Consider the following 22,776-nt stretch of genomic DNA (forward strand, 5'->3'; position numbering starts at 1 on the left):
TACATATAGTATGCGTATATACTTTATATACACACTGTGCTATATTAAATGTGTATATGTGTATCTATATTAATTGAGGCAACTGAGAGGTACAGAAATACCTGGTGACAGACTTGGATAAGGAGTTTGGTTGTCCCATCACAGCTGACCATTTAAGTGTTGTGAAAGAGAAAGTGAAGCATGTCTTTCTCCCAAAGCAAAGACACATCGTGAGTGGCTCAGCACCATGCTCCAAAATTGCCTTGATTTTATTTGAGAAGGGATGTTTTGTGGATGAATGAAACTGCAGGTGTGGGGAATATAGCATCCTGTAAGGAGAGAGAAAGGAGCTTTATTATTGCTGAAGTAGCAGTGGTTTCAGGGTGCCTGGGGACATCTGGAGGATAGGCTTCAGACCGAGCTTGAGAGATCACTGCAGATGTAAACTTGCAAACAGAAAGCAGTGGGTAACCATAATGATGTTTCTGCTATCAATTCTTGGATGGAATAACTTCCAGAACCAATGTTTGGGTTAGGCACTTTGGCCAGGAGGGGTTGCATGTCAGTTCTGGTCTGCTTGAAGGAGGCCAGAATAGCTGGAGAAGGCGGGTAGAAAGCCTGGGAAGCTGCTGTCTCTTCATAACTGAGGCACAAAATACAACACACTGCCAGTGCTCTCTCCCTCTGGGCCCTGGTTCTGCCTTCTCTGAGTCACTCTCAGGGCTTTATGTATTTCTTGTAAGTCATCTTTGTCCTTCATGTCTTAGAAATGTTTTTATCATCTGGAAAGTCTCAATGCAAGATTTCTGGATGAACCTCCCTTGCAAGAATTATGTTTTATTTACAACCACTCCCAAGAGTGGGAATAGTTTTAAACAGACTACCTATCCCACAACAAACATAAATTCGTTACGTTTTAATAGCAACAAATGAATGTCCTCAGAATAAGATTTCAAGGAGTTCCTTGAAGAAGACATTAACAGCTGTCAGAAAGCAGTTTAACCTTTTGAAAGTTGAGATGCAGCTTAAAGCCTGTCCCAGGAGTAGAGAAAGGATTTGCTGAGGGGAAACACCAAATCACCACATGAAATGTTTTCCTAAATGAAGGCCTGGTTTTTGTGGACTCTCAGACCTCACATCATTGTGAAGGTCATAAGGTCTGAGCACTTCTGTTTTATGCTCAGTTTCCTTTACACGTGCAGATGAGTTTGGGGGAAAGGGAAAATGACCAAACTAAGACCACAGGACAGTAGCTTTCATCCAACAGGTTAAGGTTTCCATTTGCACCTTTCTTCCTGCACATTTTATTAATTCAACACAAAGTGCTGTGTCTTCAGAATGCATAAAAGACAGCACATTTGAACACGATTCGATGTTAAGGTGCTTCATATCACTGGCATTCAGAAAATGAAGACTTGTGTCTAAAGGGATTAAAATTATTCCTATTGATTCTTTTCTGAGCTAACTTAGGAAATATGTTCTTATAAGAGACTTGTCTCTGTGTGGGTCAGATCTTCCACATTGGAAATGCTAACATATATGTTAGAAATTGTGTTCATGCTCATTTTGCCACTTTCTCCACAGTCACTGATGCCATAGGGCTCCATAATGCCCCTCTGTCCTGTGGTACTTCCTCTGTTTTCAAAGTCACATGGCACTGCTTGTTGTGGGCATCACACACTGAGCAGCAGCAATGTTGATCTGATGGCATACTGGCTTTACTTTAGTCTCTTTGTGGTCCTGCTGTGTACATTCCTATTCATGTGTTCTTTCCCTGTCAGACTGTATTCTTCATGGTCATAGCCAAGCCTCCAAGCAAGCAGATATTGTACAGGTCTGATTTCAGCAGCACAGGCTAAATAAGATTTTTCTTTTCTTCTTCAGTTGTCTGTCTCTTCATCAGCAGTAACAGCAGGATATTCTTCTCTGATCTGTTGTTGCATACCTGACAGTTTCTTTCCCCGTGATTAACTGGAGCAAACGTCTCAAGTTACTGTGGAATAAACAGTTACCATTTGTCATCAGAGCTGTCTTAATGGGTCCTGTGTGTCATGATGACTTAAGCTGATGCATTTTACCTTGCAACAGAGGCAGATTAACTGTATGGGCTAGACAACTTTACCAGGTCTGTGGACTGATCAAACTTTGTTAAGCTGCTGTAATTGAGATATAGCTCAGTTATGTGGCAGAGTCCTCAACTCCAGTGTGGGTGTCCAGAGATGTGTGGTTAGCAGCAGATAACTTTGTTCAGAGAAAGGATCTCTTTCTATATGTGTGTGGATGCTGCAGTTCTTCCCACAAAGTTAACATAGAAAGAAGGGGGTTGTAATTTTATTACTATTATTATTATTATTATTATTATTATTATTATTATTATTATTATTATTTTTAACCAAGTTGGGGAGAGGGTGAAGACTGACAGTAAGGAAGGAAAGTAACAAAAGTAGATGCAGTAAAATAATTATACACCTGCCAATTCTTTTCTTTCTTGTTAAAGACTCACCCATTTTTTGTCTGTGAAAAGTTCATTTAAATCTGTCTTTCCCGTGCAATAGGAAAAAAACCAGTTCATTCAACAGTATAATACAAATCCCAGAATGTTTTCAAATTTCCTTCTTTTGTGTGTTTTAAGATTGACAACTATGTAATTAAGCATAACAAAGAGAGAAAGGATTTACAAGATTTAGCACAACTTGGGCTACTTGGGGCAGCAGAGAGAAGGAAAGTCACGGGCAGATGCTGAATGAACCTGTGGAGTCACTCACAAGAGGTGTGCAGACTCAGTTTGAAGCACTATTTTAAGAAATGAAGTGATCACAGCTCTATGAACAAAGCATGGCCAGCAATCAGGTGCTGATGACAAGGTCCAAAAAGTGATAGTGATTGGAGGAGTCAGCCTGGTGATCCTCATTTGCAGAGATGTGTGCAACCCCTCTTCCTGCAGCTATAGCAGAAAGCTTCAAAGCACTGGTGCTTCCAGGGGCATTTTGGCCGTGGCTTCTCTTTGTCTTTCCTAATCCACAAGGTGTGTGGAGGTACATTGAAAAGGCATTCTGCTCCATTATAGGCTGGCCTCTGTTCTATGCTATGCTTTCCATCTTGGGTGTAGAGAGTATACTTGTTCCATTAGGTCGTATCAAGGTCCAACTATAGATAAATCCAGTGGAAAACCGACTTCATGAACTTGCTTTAGAGAAGAAAGGAACAAGTCATTTGTCTTCTTATGGCAGTTTCATTCCCTTCAGAGCCTGAAGCAGGTGATTAAATAAATCTGGGACATTTTCAGAAGTTCTTCCACTTATGTGAAAATAAAATGCGTAGGCATTTGTGATCAAAAAATATAAATATGTAAATAAGACTAAATATTCAATTCCAAAGGTGTTCTGTCTGTTCAGTAATTTTCATTATTGAAATAGAAAAGTTTTGAACCCAAATAAAAGCGTCTTTCCTGCTCCTTTGTGGGAACTTTCAAACTGTTATTTTGCTATCTGAAAGTCCCATTGAGTTAATAGATGTCGTTAAATCCTGTCTAGACAAATTTCTATTGCTTTAAATTCCATTTGAGCTTAATTCAGTTTCTAATGATGTTGAAATACAATAGGAAAAGCACAGATGAAAACACATCTTACCTTTACCTCTGTGAAAACATCTGAAGCATACAAGAAAGTAGAAATGCAGAGTTTTTGTCTGGGTATCCAAGGATGTTGCCTAGACTAAGCAATTTTTGTTTCTCTTCTAATTTTCACTGTCAGACACTGATTCCAGCTTAGAGTAATTTCTTTTAAGTTCAGAGGGAAAGAGGACCAGAAGAGCTATGTAATATTTCCTTATTCCTTTCCCATTGCTGCCCTTCTAACTTTATACCATTATACTTTTTGATGTCCTTCCTGTGTACCTCAGAATCAGACACCTATTTAATCCTCCTTACAACTGCTGCTACAAAAATTCCTGTGCAGGGAATGAACAGATGCCTGTGTGCTGCCAGGATGAATGGGCTGTAGACACGGAATTGTCATCCCATGTCGTCCATGGGAGTTCTCCATGTGGTATGACAGCATGGCTTCTTGCCAATGCTCAGCCAATGTTATGAAGCAGGTTGCTCTTTCTCTTTCTCTCCTTAGGATGTTTTGCCTCTTTTGCCATTCTTTCTGGGACTTAATGATGGGACAGATCTGCTCTCCCGTGTTTCCACTGCTCTGAGGCTGCAGCTGCTTTGGTCTCTGGTAAGAGAAAGCAGCTGTGCCTGTGGCATAGCTTCATTCCTCACCTACCAAAGGCACTGCAGTGAGATGACTGGAGGAAAACTGGCTCCACTGGCTTTGCACCAGGAATGCTGAATCCAAGCAGCTGCAAATGGATTTGAGACCTTTGTCTACAATGAACCTATTACTGTGCCTGTTATATACAACTGATGTATGTAAGCAGACATATCCAGGAACTACTTGGCTTTATCATTTAACTTGATTATGACATTCTGAAATTAACATTTTGCAACCACGCTTTATTAAGTTCATTACGTCCTTTAGAAGGCCAAATACTCCATAAAAAATAAAAATACTTTTCGAATGACCTAATGAATTCCTCAACATAATTAGTGTTTCAGTTGTGGGTAGCCTAAAATATTTCCAATACTTAACATTTCCATATGTCAAAAAAAAAAAGGAAAAAGAAAAAGAAAAAACAGAAGAAAATTGATCCATGTAGCCACAGCTGCCAACCATGAGACTAATCAATTCTATCTTTAAGGTTCTTAACTTGAAGACATCATTTGGCCATGGTTTGTGAAGAAATAGAGATTGGGAAACTTAAAGAATTTCTCGTAGGAAAGCTTCACTTATGGCGATTAAATATCAGCCTTGTTGCTTTTTCAATAAGATTTTGGCTGCAAACTCACAGGCACATTTGATAAAGTTGTTATGACCTATTCTGCAGAACCCCAGAAATTATTTCTTTAGGAGGAAAAAAGTGATACTGGAACAAGATGTTGGTCACTTCTGATAAAGCTGAGACCTTTGTATACTTTGAAATGCCAGATTTGCTCTAAATTAAATGTATATTACTTTCTTCAGTTCCAGCTATGAGTTGTAGTCCAGCTGCTTGGGTTATCCAAAATATCATTATTTTATACACAGCTATATTGCTGCAAAGGAATGCACCACAGCTGCCAGGTCTGACTGCTGGTGATTATATCTGAAATGGTCGAATTGAGCCTCAGTCATAGCTGATAATTGATATCACAGTCAGCTCCTTAATCAAACAGCATGTCTGCACAAAATTGCTGTTGACCCTCAACAAATCCACATGATTCGCCTAAAATTCAAACAGTTCTCTGTATCAGTCACTGGAATTACAGTTTTATCATCTTGGTGGGGAAATAGGTAGCTCTCTGTCTTTGGCAGAGCAGAGGAAATGTAATCTGTGGGTTTACAGACTGTGCTTGTACCATGCTCAGCAGCAGGTGTATGTTGTAGAAAGTTCTAGAATCCAAGAATGACTCATGAAGAGCACCAATCCAAACCTAATTAATGCAGAAGGAAGAATCTTCACTCTCAGTGACATGCAGTGTGTTCTTTGATGTCAGTAAAACTATCTATTTTCTGCTGTATTTGAGTCTCAGCAGGAACTGCAGTCCTGAGAGCAGGCAGTGGCCTTGTTCCTCATGATTCTGAGAGGGCTTGGACAATGTCCTACAGGTTGAAGAATGATGGGCTTGTCAAGAGCACTGAAATATTAGGAGCTTTTAAACATGCTGCCATCATGCCAGTAGTACTGTGATATATTAAAAAAAAAAAAAAAAAAAAACCACAGACAAGACAAATCAAGCAAAGTAGGAAAAATAAATTTTAAAACTCCATCCTTGTAAACACACAATGACCAGTGTCCAAGCTGGTAAGCTAAACACTCCTCATGGCAAAACAGTAATTTTATTGCAAAAAATCTATTATTATCACTTCTTATGATTATTGTTCTAATAGAATGCTCAGGCATTTCCTTGAACAGGGCTAGGGTAAAATCCATAGTGTTGTCTGCTTGGCTCATGTGTTCCTTTTAACAATTGTTATGGTATGGAGCAGAATTTTGAATTAACCTGCTGTTCCACACCTCCATGTAAGGCCATCCTGAAACTAAATATGTCTTTAAAATGTACTGGCTATAAACTGAAATGGGTTTTTCTGGATAATTACTGCAAATTAATTCTGTTGAAGTTTTCCCCCATTTTAATTATAGTCCAATAATTAATAGCTGTAGCTGACTGGCATTTATCTTGTGACCATAGTGCTACAACGTGCTAGAAATTCTGGAGTGGGCAGAAGATGGGAAGTGGGGCAAAGGAAAGGTCTAGCAAGAACGACTACAATTGGATCTGTGGGATTTCAGTCTCCTGGGAGAAGAAATGGGCAGTTAGCCAGAGGCTAAAGGTATCTGATAAGAAGTGCAGATCTGTGAGGGTCTTGCAGTGTGAGGTATGAAAAGTATTTATAGAAACAAACTGGGGAGAGGAGAAGGCAAAAGATATAAATTTTGAGAGGAAGAAGAGTAGAGCTAGAACTGAAAAGGATAGGGCTGTAGGGCTCGAGCAATTGCATCAAAAATGGTAGGTTAAAAGGAAAGAAAAGCAACCTGGTGAGCAAGGACCATGAGACTGGGATGTCTGAAGACCAGACAATTGTCTTGGCCAAGTCCAGAGAAGTGGAACAGAGAAGAGAAAGCAGAGTGTGGGAAAACCATTACAAAGAGAGAGAGAGAGAGCAGGAAAGACTGGTCTCTCCTGTGGGAGGGTAGGACTCTAACATCTGGGTAGGAATTGGTGGGGGCCAGAGGAGGAAAGGGCTGTCTGGAAGGGTCTGTGATGGTGTAACATTCTTTCCTTCACAGCCCTTGAGGTTTGGAAGTAAATGCAGCACTTTTCATTCAAAATGTAACTTTATTTTTTTCCCAAAGAGACGTAATGTACAAGTATGTATATGTACACATACTTGCCTTCCAGAAAGTGGAATATCTGAAGTGCTGTAGACATCTGGTGTTTCACCTGCTCACCTGGCAGGAAATTTGAATCTGGAATTTCCAAGACCAGCTTGACTCTGGCATTTCCCAAATTGCAGCGTGATATACTTCAGTGTTGGTTTTATGCAGGTATGCACATGTGTGTACATGTGTTTGTTCGTAGTTACCAGCCCAATCATGCTGATTTTTATCCATGTAGGAATTCCATATGAATTTACATCAGAATGAAGTAAAGTCCAGGAATTTTTTTGATGGACATAATTTACAGGACACAAGATTTTTTGTAAAGAGTGGTAGGTTTGTCATGATGCAGATACTACACTTAGTTCCTTATATTGTCATCTGTTTCTGAATCGCTAGTCTCCAAATAGACTGAACTATCTTTTCTTGGCAATCATCAGATTTTTTATAAGTCTGTAAAAATATTATTTAAAATTAGGAAAGTCTTATAATTTCATAAACTGTGAGATGGATTCTTGTATTTGAGAAATCAATGTTTTAGCAGCAACTAATGTCCTTTTAAAATACATGTTTATACCACAGCAGTTCTTATAACAACATAGAAACAAAAGGCTTTCTTTAGCCACTGTGGTTAATAAATTGCATGTGATTATGGGAAGGGTGAGTTTTATTACTGTTTCTGCATCCAAAATCCTGATTAGAATTGTATCATCTAGGTTATTGCTTTCTGGATATTCCTGTAGCTCTTTTACCCAGGATTGTGGCCAACATAGTAGGTTAGACATTAGTCGTTCATTTTCCAGTATCCTTGGCTTCAGCAAGATTTATTTTAGCAGGGCCTTCACTACCATTTTATTTCCAGCCTTGGAAACATCCACTTCCCAACAAAAACTTAACCACGCTGGATGGTGAAAAGATGAAATTCCAAAAGGAAATTTGTTGGGCAAGAATCCATGGGATGGGTGGTGGGATGAAGCTGGGTAATGAACTTGGACATTGCTAAACCTGAAACTGAATTGGATGGTGCTTCCTTAGGAAAAGGGAAGAATTTATTATATCTTAGCCTGGGAACAGCTTTATGAGCAACATCATGTATTTAAAGGGGGTGTATTGCCACTCTGCTAGAACAGCACTACCCATGTTCCCTGCCTTCCTAAGTCCTACTTAACACTGGTGCTTCAGCAGTGTGTTATCTAACAGCCAGCTGAAAGAGGGAGGGAGTTAACATTTAAGTGAGATTTGTTGCCTCCCCATGGCTTCCTTGCTATATTGCCAGGCAGTACATATTGTGTTTGCAGTGCTGTTTTTGTGAGACTGTTCCTGTAGAAGTTGAGCTAAACTCTTTCCATAGATGCCTATGAATTGCTGTCAGGCATTGCATATTAGGGCCCATTTTTGAACAAAGTGTATTGAAAATAATAACTAAAATGTAATATAATGTCTGGTTAGCAATCGTGCATCAGCTGTTAAATGTATTTTGCGTCTTTCTGTTTTTATTAGTAGTTGTGAAAATATCAGTGTTCCTATATTTATTTCAAATAATTTTCAGTAAGAAACAGATATCTGTGAATCACATTGTTTTTCTGAATATTTGAAGCTGAAATACTAATTCCCAGGCTTAGTGATGATTCAGTGTATAAGCTTTTTCCTGGACAGAATAAATGCATCCTATTCCTATATCCAAAGCATATGGTACAAATTCTCATGTGAACAAACACAGAATTGGGTTTCTTTGACCAGCTTGCCAATATTAAATTATGTTTAAAATGAATCATATCCATGAATTTGCCACAAAAGACATTCACTGTGACAAGGGTGTATGGCCTGGGGTTGATCCATCTTCCCCCTCTACAGCATCAGGCTTTCTATGTGCAGCAGATTGGGAACCACTGTACTACAGTATTAGTGGAAAATAAACACAAACTAAGTGAATTCATTAGAAACACTAAACAAATATTTACACAAAATCTTCTGCAGTGTTTGCCTACCTCTTATTCAAATCACCGACCTAGAAGAAAATGCTCAAAGCCAAATGAGACTTGAAACCATTTGCATCATTGTTCTTGCGCTAATAACCTTGTGGATTTATTACTTTTGTAGCATTTTATTGTTTGCACACTACTTGGGATTTTCAAACTTATTATGGCTGCTATTATTCTATATTCCTATATGAGAAAAGTTCATCTGCTTTTCTGGTAATCTCGCAATATTTATAATAATATTTCCCTATATCCTGTATTCCATAGTTTGTATTAGAAATGAATGATATAAATAATAAGCAGTAAACCTTATTGTCATTCATGTGTGTGAATAGGAACTATTCTGCATTTGGAAAGGCACAAAAAAGTGCGAATAATCACTTGTACAAGCCAGACATTGGGTGCTGTTAGTCTCCTTTGTCACAGAAGACATCCTCATTTGCATTTGTATCTTCCTTCTTTGCTGCCTGCACAAAGAGAAGTGCAGACAGACCCTGTGATTACCACAACTTCCAGTCCTACTGGAGGCCTGGAGGCTTCTCAGAGTCCCTTGTGTCAAATCGTTTTGAAGCCAAAAGGGCACTCACAAGGAGGAAATACCTTCTGGTTAGCACAGGGCTCCTCAGTTTTGCCTTCTTTTTAGGCTGTGGTGCCATCCTCGGGCATGACATAAGCGTGATGCCAGCAGCTCACAGAGCAAAATAGCCGAAGGAGAAGCATCTGAACCAGGAATTGCTGGGCTGCACTTAGGCCAACCTGAAACCATCACAGGGTCAGGTACCATACCCTCCATTGAGGCAGTCTGGCTGGCAGACCCATAGTTGGATGTTTTGGGACAGATCACGTATTTATGAGAGCAGAGACAGTATAAAAGGACAGATTTTCCTGATTCCCGTCTGTAAGAAATACTCCTGAAGCAACCTTATTCTGCTCTGTGAGGGTAGAGGCATCCACAACCGAAGTGTCAGCTAAGACACCACACGAGGGAACCAACATTTTACACAATAATTTAGCAGGAATTTCTTTGGAGAAATAAACAACCTGCCTTACCATGCTATAGGGAGATGTGAAAGTATAAGAAAGGAGCAAGGAGAAAGAGCAATCTCTACTGCAGCAGAGCCTTTTGCACACTTTCAGCGGAGATATTCTAGACATAGATATTTTTTGTTTTTCCCCTCCATAGAAAATGTTAAGACATTGCTGAGAGAATTATTTTGTTTCTAGAAAAGATTCGTTTAAGAGCCACTTATTTTCTACAGACCTGCATAAAGCTTTCCATAATGGGTAGAAGTTGATACTTACCGTGGGACACGTTAGATACTTTCTGCTGGCTGATATTTGGCCCCATTTAGTAAATAAGAAAGCAATGGTATTTGCAGGAGGGAGAATTAAAAAGAGAATGTCTTTTACATCAGAAGGAAATGACTTTTCAGACAGATTCAGTCTTGGACATCCTGCCTCTGGCCTGAGACTGGAAATATTCTGCAATTGTTTCTTTTTCCTTAACACAGGTTTTCTAACATCATTGGCTATAAAGCATGCTGGCTTTAGCGTTGAAGGATAGTTGGTAAAGATAGCCAAGCTGCTATGAGTCTTGCTAAAATCCAAGTATAGGACACCAACTTCCTTTGACTGCTACTTCAAGAGGTGATGAAGAAAAAGTACACTTATGGAATTTTGCTTGTACTCCAATAGTCTTGTGGAAAGACAAGCTGGCTTAGCACTGATGCCCTTATTTCAAAGGACAGAATGTCACAGAACAGCTGCAGAAGAAAAAGACCTCAGGATATCATCCAGTCTGCACTCAGCAGGTCAAATACAGCAGGTTTCTCAGTGCCACATCATCTTGGGCTTTGAATATCTCCAAGGATGAAGACTCCCCAGACTCTCCAGGACCTCTTCCAGTGTTTGACCATCCTTACAGAAAAAAAAGTTTTATTTACATTTAAGTTGACTTCTTTGTATTTCCGCTCTTGTTCACCTGCTCTTGTCCCATAAATGGGCAATACTGAGGGTCTGGTTCCATCTTCTTTACTGGCTATCTTTCTTCTCAGATATTTATACACTTTAATAAAATTCCCTCTTGAGCCTTCTTTTCTCCAGGCTGGAGAGTACCAGTCCCCTCTTGCTTGTGCAAAATGCTTCAATCCCTTAATTATCTTTGTATTTTTTGCTGGACTCACTCCAGTATGTCCAGATCTCTCTTCAAGCCTAGAACTAGACCTAGCACCACAAATACATCTCAGTAGGACTGGGCAGAGGGGAAGGATCTACTCCCTCAACCTACTGGCTATGCTTTTCCTAAAGCAGGCTAGGTTGCTTTTGATGGTGTGTACTTAAAAGCTATGGAGAGCAATGTACAGTCCCCTCTCATCAATGCTTTTTGATGGAATTTGGGCACACATCCTTGGGCTGTGCTCAATTCCCCCTTTGCCTTCTGTTCATTCCTCCTTCTCTAGTGCAGTCCCATAAGTACCAGTGCTCCCATGGTAGTTAACTTCACTAAGGATTAAGAGTCTCTTCCTGGGGAATAACTGAACCAGTAGTTTATAGGCAGGAATGCTGGAGCAGCTCAGGAGATACTTTGTGGTGGACACTCTGGAATGTGCTACAGTATAGGATACTCAGTGCCATCGTTCATAGCAAGAGGAATCTCTGTCCATGTGTCTGCACACATGCAAGCACGCTGTGGGAAGGCTCAGTAACATCTCCATGAGGGAATTCTCCAGAAGGTTACTTTTCCACTCATATCTGATGGGTTTTTCTCAGTGTGTGTACTACAATGCTATTGTCTGGCAAAGCCTAAATTCTCATCAGCTGTCTCCACGACTCCAGGCCTGCATGCAGCCTGCGTGATCTCCTTAGCAAGGCACCCTGCTGCTTGTCAGGGCAAAGCCCACTGCCAAAATTCCTTCCACCAAGTCTCATACCCTTCATCTCCCTCTTTTTTTCCCTTTTGCTCTGTGTCCCAAAATCTGACTTACATTAACAGCTGGAAGAGTTCATCTTCTAGAGTGGGATCTGTGTCTTTCCACCAGCAGTTTAATTTACTGTGCTGGCAAGCTGAGAGCACTTGCACACAAGGGCCTAGGAAGAACAGGCATATTCTCCCACAGGCTGCCACAAATGAATTCATAGAGCACTACACAAAGTAATGCAGCGTGATGAACCATCAGCCAACATGCTGAAATCCATACTGGTGCAGGACTAATCCAGCAGCAGGACTTTGCTCTAAGGCCACCTTTACCTGCCCCAGATAAGTCTCGATTTACTGTACTATTAAAATATACTTACAGGTAATGCTGTGGGGTCACTCTTGGGGACTGGCATCTGCTCCGAGGACTTTGGTTGGCTATGATCAAATACGTGACTTCAGCAAATTCAGCCTGTTCCTGCATCCTCCCTATCCTGCTTTTTCTGCCTGTCTTATGGATGTCAGCAGTCTCTGGTGGATTGTTCTGCCATCATTCCCGTAGGACTGTACCTTCATTGAAGGGAATAGTGGAGGGCAGTCAGAAACCAAGAGTTTTCTTCCAGCCTCCTCATTGCTGGGCGGATGGCTTTCAGACTAAACTAGAATACAGCAGAAGTCTTTAGCCTGTACTGCCAGTCTTGCAAGTAAATGAAGAACAAAGTATGTGCTAAGAATGCTGTGATAAAATTATGTCTAGGAGAATAGTCCAAAAAGTGCTTCTTGTTCACTTTTAGTCATGTTTGGATAATGCCAGCTTTTCTTCCCCTAATATAATAAATATGCAAAGTTTCTATTAACCTATAGCATTAAAGTATATGGCTTTTAGGCCACAAGGCACAGCCACACACATGTATAGAATCAAAGTTATTTGGCCTTTGTGGACCCTGATTAGCAGCTTCTCACATGGACACACTTGCAAATATTGTGGTGAATGAAAATTAAGGACTAAAGTCAGTCCTTATAGTACTATGGCATCACTGATAAAGGTTTATAAACCTGAAAGCAACAAATGTTCCCAAATAGCTTTTGTGTGTTTGTTAGCCAGGATTGCTTCAGACTACCTGGATGAGTTTTAAAAGTCTCTTTTACAGAGATATAAAAGGATGTAAAAGATGTACAGATGTGCTGTGAATGAAGAGTGGAATAGCAGTGAAAGACCAACAAACTGCTTCTTTCAACATCTATGAGCTGGCAGGTCTCTGTGATCTTCTTAAATCCGTTTGCAATTAATTGATTTTTTTTTTCCCCAGAAGGAAAACCCCTTATTTTTTATCTGTCTGAAGATCAGGTTCAGCGAAGGGTAAGACTGATGATTACTCTGGGGCTGGCAATGTCCTGCACACAACCACCAGGAACATCTGAGCTATGCTGGGACAACAGTCTCACTTCTGATCTCCTGTTTTAATTTGTTGCCTGCCTGAGGTGGGGTGTGGGGCAGGTGGAATAGAATAAAGTTCCATTCAGGAGGGATTTTCAGCTGTAACTTTAAGCAAACCAGCCTTATCATGGCTGTGGATCAGTCCCAACCATTTTATCTCCTGGGTCAGCTGAGTAGAATGCAGTTTACAGGATGTGGCTTGTTTGAGATTTAAAATTGGACATCCTGTTTGCTTTGCATGGATGTCAGTCTGTGGTAGCACTTAAAAGCAGAGCTTTCACAAGGGTCTCTGGCCAAACTGTTGTCTTTCCCCTATGCCCGTGCACTTTCATTGCTTTGGGTGGCACAGTGCCAGATTACATCAGCTGAGAATCAGGCCCAGCCTTTCCAGTGAGGAAAAAGAAGTGAAAATGACAGCCAGTCCTGCTCAAGAGAAGTTAAATATAAATTCAGACTTTTTCTCTCTCACACGCACAGAAATGCTGAAATTGCATACAAGAAGGTTTTTTATACCATCTGTTAGAGAATAAAAAGCACCTAGCCCCATTCATTATCTCTGTTAGATCCCCTTGCTTGGTTTAGCAGACCAAGCATACCTGTTTACCCTTCTGCCATGTGTCCCTGGCAATCAAACATGACTGGAGACTTGCAGCACTGTGGTCATCCTGTGTCACTGTTTTGTACCTGTCCCTTTACATGGTTCTTAAGTTTTGAGAGTAGTCATATGCTCTGAATGGCTGTCAGGTAACTTCTAACAAGAAGAAACATTAAAAAAGTGTGAGCACACTTGGTTGGCATTATCCCTCAGTAAACAAAATAAAAACAAAAAATGATCTTCAAAATGCCAGTATGCCAGTGACAGTGTCAGAAAACCTGTGATATCCTGAAAATCTGAATTGGAGGGAGTATGGGGAGACTATTTTTGTCTAGAAAACCATTTAACAAAATGAAAAACTCATCTCTATGCTTCAGAGGTGCAGTATCATTGGTGGTATTTTGTGCAAACATGCTGGTGGCTCACACTAGCACTGACTGTTCATACTAGTTTGTCAATGGGATCTGTGACTCAGACAATAAAAGATCATTAAGCAGACTTGCTAAAAATCCATGAGATATTTTGAATGGTACCATGTCTGTCTGCTTACCAACTGTAGTGTCATTTCTGACTGCTAAATGTCAATAATACCATACACTTAGCTCTCACAGAAAGGCTTTCAAAACCCATGCCACAAAACTAGTGTCTGTTTCTTTCTTTTTGGCTCTCATCCATCCCCTGTTTTCTTCTTTTTCCCTTTTCCCCATATTTTCTTTTCTTTTTTCTGACCACTTATGCTTTCCATTTGAACCACGTCTTCATGTTTCACTCTGTCTTGTGCAGCAAAGTTTCTCTTTAGCCTCTGCACAGAGCTGGCAAGGGGACAGACTAATGCAATGAGCTGTCTTGGGTAGAAAATGTCTGCTTGCAAGGATCAAAGTTCTTCTTCAAAGAGACAGAAAGTCACTGTTGTGTAATGTCTGAGTTCCTGGTGATCTCCTTGGCAGAGATTTGGGAAGAAGGATGAGCTCGTGATTATGAGGCTAGTCTGGGGATTTGGTGACCTGGTTCAAGTGCCCTCTCCAGTGCACACTTCCTCTCAACAAGTCCCTTATAGCCCTCTGTATTTTAGGACATGTATGCAGATGGGGGACTTTTCACAAGTGGAAGATGAATTATAAAAATCTGACAAGGAATCATCTGCCTTGTTTAGAACCAAAATGCTCTTCATCTGGTGGATGTTTTCTTCTCCTGGTGTCTCCATTCTTTTCTGAAAAACAGTGATTTCTTGCCTTGTAGATGAGACAAAAACATTATTGGTGTTGGAGCTGTGCAGACAGTCCTGCACTATATGGATGCCATAAGACGGGAGAATTTTTTGCTATATTTGGCTCTAGGGCATGGAGACACTCATGCATAACTTATTTAAGGCTTAGTCTCATGAGCCCCCTCTGAAATAAATGAATGGCCCTTGTATGTGAAAAATTAGCATTATGTAGATTTGTTTAAAATGAATGGATTCTTTTTTGGTGATGAGAAAAGAATATATATTAAAATACCCAGGCACAAACACTTTTTAATATTTTTTTTGGCACCAGTGGGTTCTTTTTTTAGTTGATTTTGTCAGCCACATTTCCTTTCTGAACAGAGGTTACATACAACAATTGGATGAACAATTGTTGAAAACTCTCAGGGGGGCATTCTTGAAGACAAGCCTGCATGAGATCATGTTATGAGTGTGGCTTGGCTGTGCTTTTATTCAGTAGGTGATCTCATTCATTTAGAGTACTAATAATTTTAGCAGGGAATAACTGCAGCTATCCAAAAGTATAGCAAAAAAGTGATGTTGCAAGATTTCTTGTGAGTTTTGCACAGAAATATCCATTTCTTTGCTAGTTGATTAGACACAAGCTGGATATTGCTGGTCAGATGACAAAAGTAAGTTTAGTATGAGCAAATAAGACTATGCGCTACAGTGACGGCTTTATCAGGTCTATTGTTTTTCTCTAAATATGCCTTTTATAGGCTTCTTTTAGATTGTTAGCTTTTGGGAAAGAGACCATGTAAACATCTGCATTTCTAAAATTTCTCTCTCACTGGGGGTCCTGCTGGGGCCTCCAGATGCTATCATGATAAAAATATTAAATATGATCTAACAGATTAAGTATCCTGGGACAGGTTAGACTATGATTACCCCTGAAACGCCTACAGAGCATTTTATCCAGTGTTCCTCAATAATGAAGAAATCCCTGACTGGACCAATTATTTTCAAGTTCAAGAAGCAGTACAGGCTCCTGGCTAGAAAACTAACTTGGGTACAATCAGTTAAAAACTTTGAACTCTCTCTCAGAGTCAAAAAATAAAAACATTTACAGCCAGAAATAACAAGGCTGGGAAGTTAAATTAGAAGCAGGGACCAAGAAAGACTTTGGCTAATTCTGGTTTCAATCAGTGACTGCAGCAGTCATCAGGAGCAGGCACTGCTGTGGGTTTGAGAATAATGACTTTATTTTAAGTAGACAGAAGTTGTTGGCTTGACCCAATTGCTGACAACCAGTCTCCCCTAAACACCCTACATGGGGCCAGATCCTGAAGTCCTCCTGTGGTTTTTATCCAGGCCCATTCTCACTGTAATCAAAACTTGAGTAGACACAGACTCAGTATTTGGCCTACACCTATTGCAGACTCTTTTTGGTCTCTTAAAACCACCATAGAAAAATAAATCCCAGTGCCCAGTTTTCATTTTCAAGTCTCAAAACTCTTCTGCACTGTTGGCCTGTTTTTATTGCAGTGAGTTGAGAGTGGGATATAAATTACAAATCTCTCACTGTTAGCTTCTTGCATCTCTTGTGCTCAAATTTCAACAAAATAATAGATTACCAGCCTTGACCTCAGGCAGCAGGAGCAGCACACTGTATATGGGTTGATCCTGCCAGGGGTGGAGCAGTTTGGGAATATGCAAGGTCTCCTTCACTGAAAGCTATGAAACTAGATGTTACTCAGCTTCTTGGAAGAAGAGACCATGCTGCCTTCCCTTGGGCAATCTTCCCAGTCTGGCTTTGCCTGCAGGCAACCAGCACAAGGTTAATGTTGAAATATATGATTTAAAAAACCAACTGGGAGGCGAGCAGCTGAAAGGGGAAGCAGCCTCGGTGAAGAGAGGCTAACAAATCCATGCACACACCCATCAGAGCACAAAGACAAAAAAAAAAACAACACAAGGAAAGTTGAAATTACTGCTCAACATCAAGAGGAAAGGTTGTATAATCTGTGTGATTCAGCCTGAGTTTCTAGTCATAGCATGGAGGAGAGTCAGTCTTGTGACTTGGGCCACTAGACTGGAATTTGGAAAGTTTGACTTGATCAACTTTTGTTTAATGGCTTTCTAGCTTTTTGCCTTCTGTTAGGGCATTTCATCTCAAGGTGCCTCAAGGTCACTTTTGTTTAGATACATCCACAGGGAGACTATTTCCTGCTAGAGAGGCTGGCTGTTCTAGATGCTAGTGAAATATGAATAATCTCTGTCGTGTGGTGTTTAATGTCTCCAAGTAACTCAGTGGAAATGAATGATTTTTTTTTCTTTAATAATGACTTCTCAGCAAACACAGAATGAATCTGAATTCTCAATTCCCACCTGATTGTTCTATGTTATTTCAATAATTTGCATCTGAGCTTCATTAGGTATCACAGTGTGATATCTCTCCTAAACAGCAGTCAAGAAAATATTAGGTTTGTACAGTAAGTAGAAGTATTTTCAGCCAACTTTAATTTGAACCAATTTGGCTTCTCTTTCCATTGGATTAAACAAGTTCATTTAGAGAAAGTAATAATCTGCTGTTATGCACAGATCTATCCTTGTGAAACTTTCTCACTACTCTGAAAGTGACCTTCCACAATGGTAATGACTCTGCCTGTCCAGATACAAGGAAAGTCTTTGTGAAGTCTTGAAAACAATTTTCAGTGTTAAATCTTCTTTGCCTGAGTGCCCCCACAGATAATGTCTGCAACATATTCAGCTGTATACTTCTAAAATCCTTCTATGGATTTAGGAGCCTGAGTGTAATGGAACTGTATTGGGCTGTAGGTGGAGGAGTTTAAAAGCAAAATATACTGAGCTGTTGGAACAAGTACTAGGGGATCTTTTAAAGACAGAGGTATTACTGCCAGCTTGATTCCAGATTACTGCAGCATGAGTCCCTATGCACATTCCTTTTCAAAGGAGTAATAATTAAAGCTGGTTTTGGCTTGTTCACCCACCCCCATCTGTTTCTCTTGGTAAATGAAAATATCATAGTGCAAATTTATTTGCTTTCCACAGCAGTACCCAGAACAGCTTTTTTTCACTTCCACCCCTCACTTTGTACCATACAAACCTCCACCTGAGGCTGTGGTGGAAGTGGTCTGGCCCTGCTCAGTACAATTGTCTTTCATGATCACTGGCAGCATGAGAATGTGCTGTTATTGTCCCAGAGCTGCCGACAGCTCCAGGGCTCTGCAGGTGGCACCACCACCTCCTCCCTGCCTTGCTCAGCACCGGACCAGACATCCTTGGAAAGCTGGGTCTTGAGGTCTGACTGTGCTCACAAGCTTCTTCTTTGGCAGCAGCAGAAGTCAGAGTGCTGCTGTTCTGGCACAAGTGCTGGGCGCCTCCAAAAACATCCCAAATAGGAGAAAGTAGCTCCAAGGGAGGAGCTCTGCTGCTTTTAAATTTCACTTTGGAAATGTGACCCTGGGTAATTTCTGCCACTTCCACCCTCAGAGGATAATCTGTAATCTTTTCACCTCTATACCATGAAATGAAAGGCATCAATCGAGTTTGGCAATTGCATTTAAAATAGGTTGGTAAATCAAGGGAAATGGGCAAATAAAACAAATGTCTGCACGTTCTGAGTACTGTGCAGTGTGTTCATGCAGCTTCTCTGAATGCCTTCTGAAGTATTACTACCAAGGAAAGAAGAATAATTAAATAAGCTATTAATAACTCAGGGAGACTCCTTGTCTCAAATGTACTTTTATCTTATAAATGGAAGGTCAATCTTAAGAGCGAAAATACATTAAAAATTAATGCTACAGAGAACCCCTGTCCCTTGCCACTACTCCAGCTGTGTTTGAAAGGTAGCACTTATTTTCTTTAATAACAGAGCTTCAAAAGAAGCATAATTAAATGAAAAGCTATGGAAATACATGGAATATTAGGGTCTAACTTGAACAATTACCATTACTTTCAGTGAGATTTCCATCATGCCAAAGGTGATTTTTGTAAAATAAACATTTGCATTATGTTAGAAAGAGAGAAAAATTCTGATTCCACTAGCAGTGTCTTTAATCATCCACCTAATATTAAAAAAATATTATTTTTGAAACTTCAAATGTCCTTTTGAGGACTCATACAAAGCAGGGAAGCAAAGAAACAAGAACTGATTTTCTCTGACTGTTATGTTAAATGTCTTAGCTCGAAGGAATTTTATAAATGATTTTTCTTGAGCCTTTTAAAATATTATTTTTATTTATTCCTCTCTGTGTCTTTGAACTGACCTTTGGAGACTAGAAAGAAAAGCTGACTGTTCTACTGATTTGTTGTCCTTGTACTTTTCATTCACAAGTCCTCTATTCATTTTCCTGCTTAAATAAATCTGGAATCAACTCAACCAACTCCAAACATATAATTAAGGCACCTAAATTCAGATTATGGCTTGTCCACTTGCCTTCTGCTGCTATTTGACACAGACAGGCACTTTCTGAGAGTGATCTCGAGCCACTTTAATGCTTAAATGTCCTCTGGAGGTATCCTGTCTCTCTGTCTTGACAACAGAGGGTACCCAAACTGACATTGTACATAAAGCGTGTTATATTTATGTACCTAAAATTAGCTAGAATTAATCTAGACCTAAGAGGCTTTAGAGTTTAATTTGCTATTCCATAGTGTATTGATTGTTGGCAAGGAAATATATTCCTTTATTTTCTTGAAAAAAAATAACAAACAAACTAACAAAAATCCAAAAAAAATTTTAAAAAGGCAACTAAAAATATATATATTTAAAATAAGATAAAACTCCAAGAACATATGAGGTGTGAATATGTGTTACTATATCTAACACACAGCTGCAGAGCTAGAGTTGAAAGGCATGCATTCCCCTAACCTGCCTCAGTGAAGCAGAATGACAAGAGGGTCTGCTGATATCGCCCTTGACAGCATAGCCTGCTGTCTTCTTCCTCCAATATCTTTCTGCCCTATAGCGTCCTCTCACCTTCAGTCACTTGTATTTTCAAGTGAAAAGGAGTAATCACCTGCCAGCTACACAAATTATTATTATTATTATTTTTTATTATTATCATTACTACTATTATTAATAATAATAATAAATAATAATAATAGTTCTCATTTTTATTTCATTCTCTAATACAAAAATTGCTGAAAAAATCTCTTCAAATGCTTGACTGGAGAATTTTTGTAGCAGTAGTAGTAGTAGCTTAAACTCCTGCAGGAGTTCATGTGCCAACCTTCACTCCCTGGTTTTAAATCACTTACTAAGAAAAAGTCAATTTATTGACTAGCCTATACTCATTTCCATGTAGAGAAAGTATGGATTACCTATTCAAGTCTGCCTCTGCACTCTCAGTGATTTTGGCACAGCTGCTTAGGAGATGTTGCTGTTAAGGCATCCCGGCTCTGGGTCGTTCACATCCCCTGTGGCCCTGGCTTTTACAGAACACACTTGCTCTCGCCATGAGAAAGAGGGAGAAATGGACTTTGAAGAGGAAGGTGTCATCTAGACCACGATGCCAACGCCCTGTGGCTCCCTGGAGTCATGACTCTTGCTTACCTACACTTCCACCTGGGTTGCCTTCTTCAGCACCCAGATCACAAGGTCCTGGTGTAAAACCCAGACTCACTGGTAGCAGCACAGACTGGTTGTGCTGAGCATCTGACCACAAAAATGACTGGGTCTGATAAAGGTAATCAGAGATGATGGATGATGCTAGTGTTAGCTAGCATGGACAAAGTAACTGGTCACTTGAACAGCAACAAAAATGTCCCCGTATTTCCCCTGAAATTTTCCTAGGAGAAAAAATACAGCTGTTTCTATGTGGAAATGTTAGAGAACAGTACAATAATTTATTGGCAAGAACTCTCCCTACACCCATATTACTAGTTTTGTATTTCTGTGAAGTGTACATCTTCTGTATAGCAAATATAAAACTTCTAGAAATAGGTCATCTTTTCTTGACTACTTATTCTTAAGCCTTAGAAGTGGCCCCTCCAAAGGTAGAAAACTATTGGCCTAGGTACATGGAAAAATAAGTTTCTTAAAGTTTTACTTAAATCTTTTAATGCATTGTAGTATATTATCATTGGGGTGAAAACAGAACCAAAATCTAGATGGCTTATTCTAGGTAGATAAGCACTTTTTAAATAATGATTTGCTTTATTTGGTAATGAACAGTTAATAAATAGTTTATACTGATCATAGAATTTTCAAATGTGATTATATAGTTTGGATTTCAAAATCATATGTTTAGACTTAGATTTGGCAGTTGGGAGCTTAAATATATTTTAAATATGGTGGCATTTATTTCCCTCATGTCTGTGTCACTTTGAAATTTGAATGTATTCTATATACCTTACATCATCTTGGATTATCCTACTCTGTTTTAACCATAATGGTCCAGAATTAGGATTTCAGAAACCAAACCTCTCCAGGGCTGGAAAACTTCATGATCTGAAAGGAAACAAGCTGTATAGCTCAGATTCCTTTCCAGCAGTGTCATGTGTACACAACTGGGGATTTTGTATAGTCTCATCACTGATTCTGCTCCTGCTGGCACATAATCCTTTCTCAGATAAGTTTTCAGAATTCCCACCCTTAACTTGTCTTACCATGCATCCAAAATGCTTGGGAGGTCCTCTTTTGACGTTATTTTAGTATTGTTTAAGTTCTGTAGGAATGGGTAGAAAAGTGTGCAAGTGTTCTCCGAAGTGATATATTACACTCTGCTGCAGTCTGGTAGGGGAACCCTGGTACAATACACATCAGGTATATGCCCAGCTACACAATTTTAGCAGTGCTGCTTTGCTGTCATGGTCCCAAGGGCACCACCACTGTTGACAATCTCTACCCAGCCCTCTGGGAGTGTTCCCACCCTGTCCACGGCTCAGAACCCCATTCCAACCCTCCATCAGTCCCTGACGAAGTGGTGCTGCAACACCACCAGTTTTCATCTCCCCACAGCCTTACCTGGCCTCAGGTTCCATTGACAGAGGCCCAGCCATGGGCTGATGTCCCAGTCCGTCCCCAGGGAGGTGACTCATGGTCTGGATACCTGGCTGAACCTGACTGCAGTCTCTGGGTCTGTCCCTCTCCTTTGCTGGAGGACAGTGGGGCTGGGCCCTTGCAATCAGGTTGGGAGAGCTTCCAAACTAGCAAGGAGCATTTAACTTTCCACCTGCAGTACAGGCTCAGCACCTACATGTGATGCATCATCTGGTGTTTGCCTTCTGTATTTCTCTTCTGTTTTAATCAAAATGCTCACTGGCAAAGAAAGGTTTAGCATCATTCATGATTCACCAGCTTGTTAAGGCTTAAGTTGTTTGGAGTAGTCTCTTTTCTGTTTATTATTCTCTTCTTGAGACACTTAGTGCAGCTCACAACATATTAGGGTATGGTTTTAGAAAAGTTAAACCACCAGTTAAACTAGAGTTCTTCTTACGGGCTGGATGAGAAGGTTAAAAAAAATCCCTTGTGTGTTTGTTACCTTCCTTGCGGTAACATTAAAATGGAATTTGACCCATAGAGACATTTTCCCTGCATTTGCAGTAGCAATAATATCCTTTTAGTAAATCAATAATGAAAATATATGCTACTTATGCATGAGTTATCTCCATGGAGGCATTTGTCACATAAGTCTTTACATGAAGATGTCTTAGCAATGTAGTCCATATCAATAATTTATCCTTCACTATATG

The 22,776-nt window shown here is 39.9% G+C and overlaps 1 long non-coding RNA gene across 2 annotated transcripts in view; it reads left to right on the forward strand.

Moving 5' to 3' along the window:
• Positions 1–22,776, forward strand: part of LOC148225266 (uncharacterized) — an 88,281-nt gene that overhangs the window by 57,416 nt on the left and 8,089 nt on the right. Inside the window, exon 5 of one of the 2 annotated variants that reach the window (XR_015799537.1) lies at positions 4,101–4,202. The exons of the other annotated variant lie outside the window; for it this stretch is intronic. This is a non-coding gene — a long non-coding RNA (uncharacterized LOC148225266). The remainder of the gene's footprint in view (positions 1–4,100; positions 4,203–22,776) is intronic. 2 annotated transcript variants of the gene reach the window in all.

The sequence above is a fragment of the Sturnus vulgaris genome, chromosome 1 (genome assembly GCF_052056855.1).
Source record: "Sturnus vulgaris isolate bStuVul1 chromosome 1, bStuVul1.hap1, whole genome shotgun sequence".
NCBI lineage: Eukaryota > Metazoa > Chordata > Aves > Passeriformes > Sturnidae > Sturnus > Sturnus vulgaris.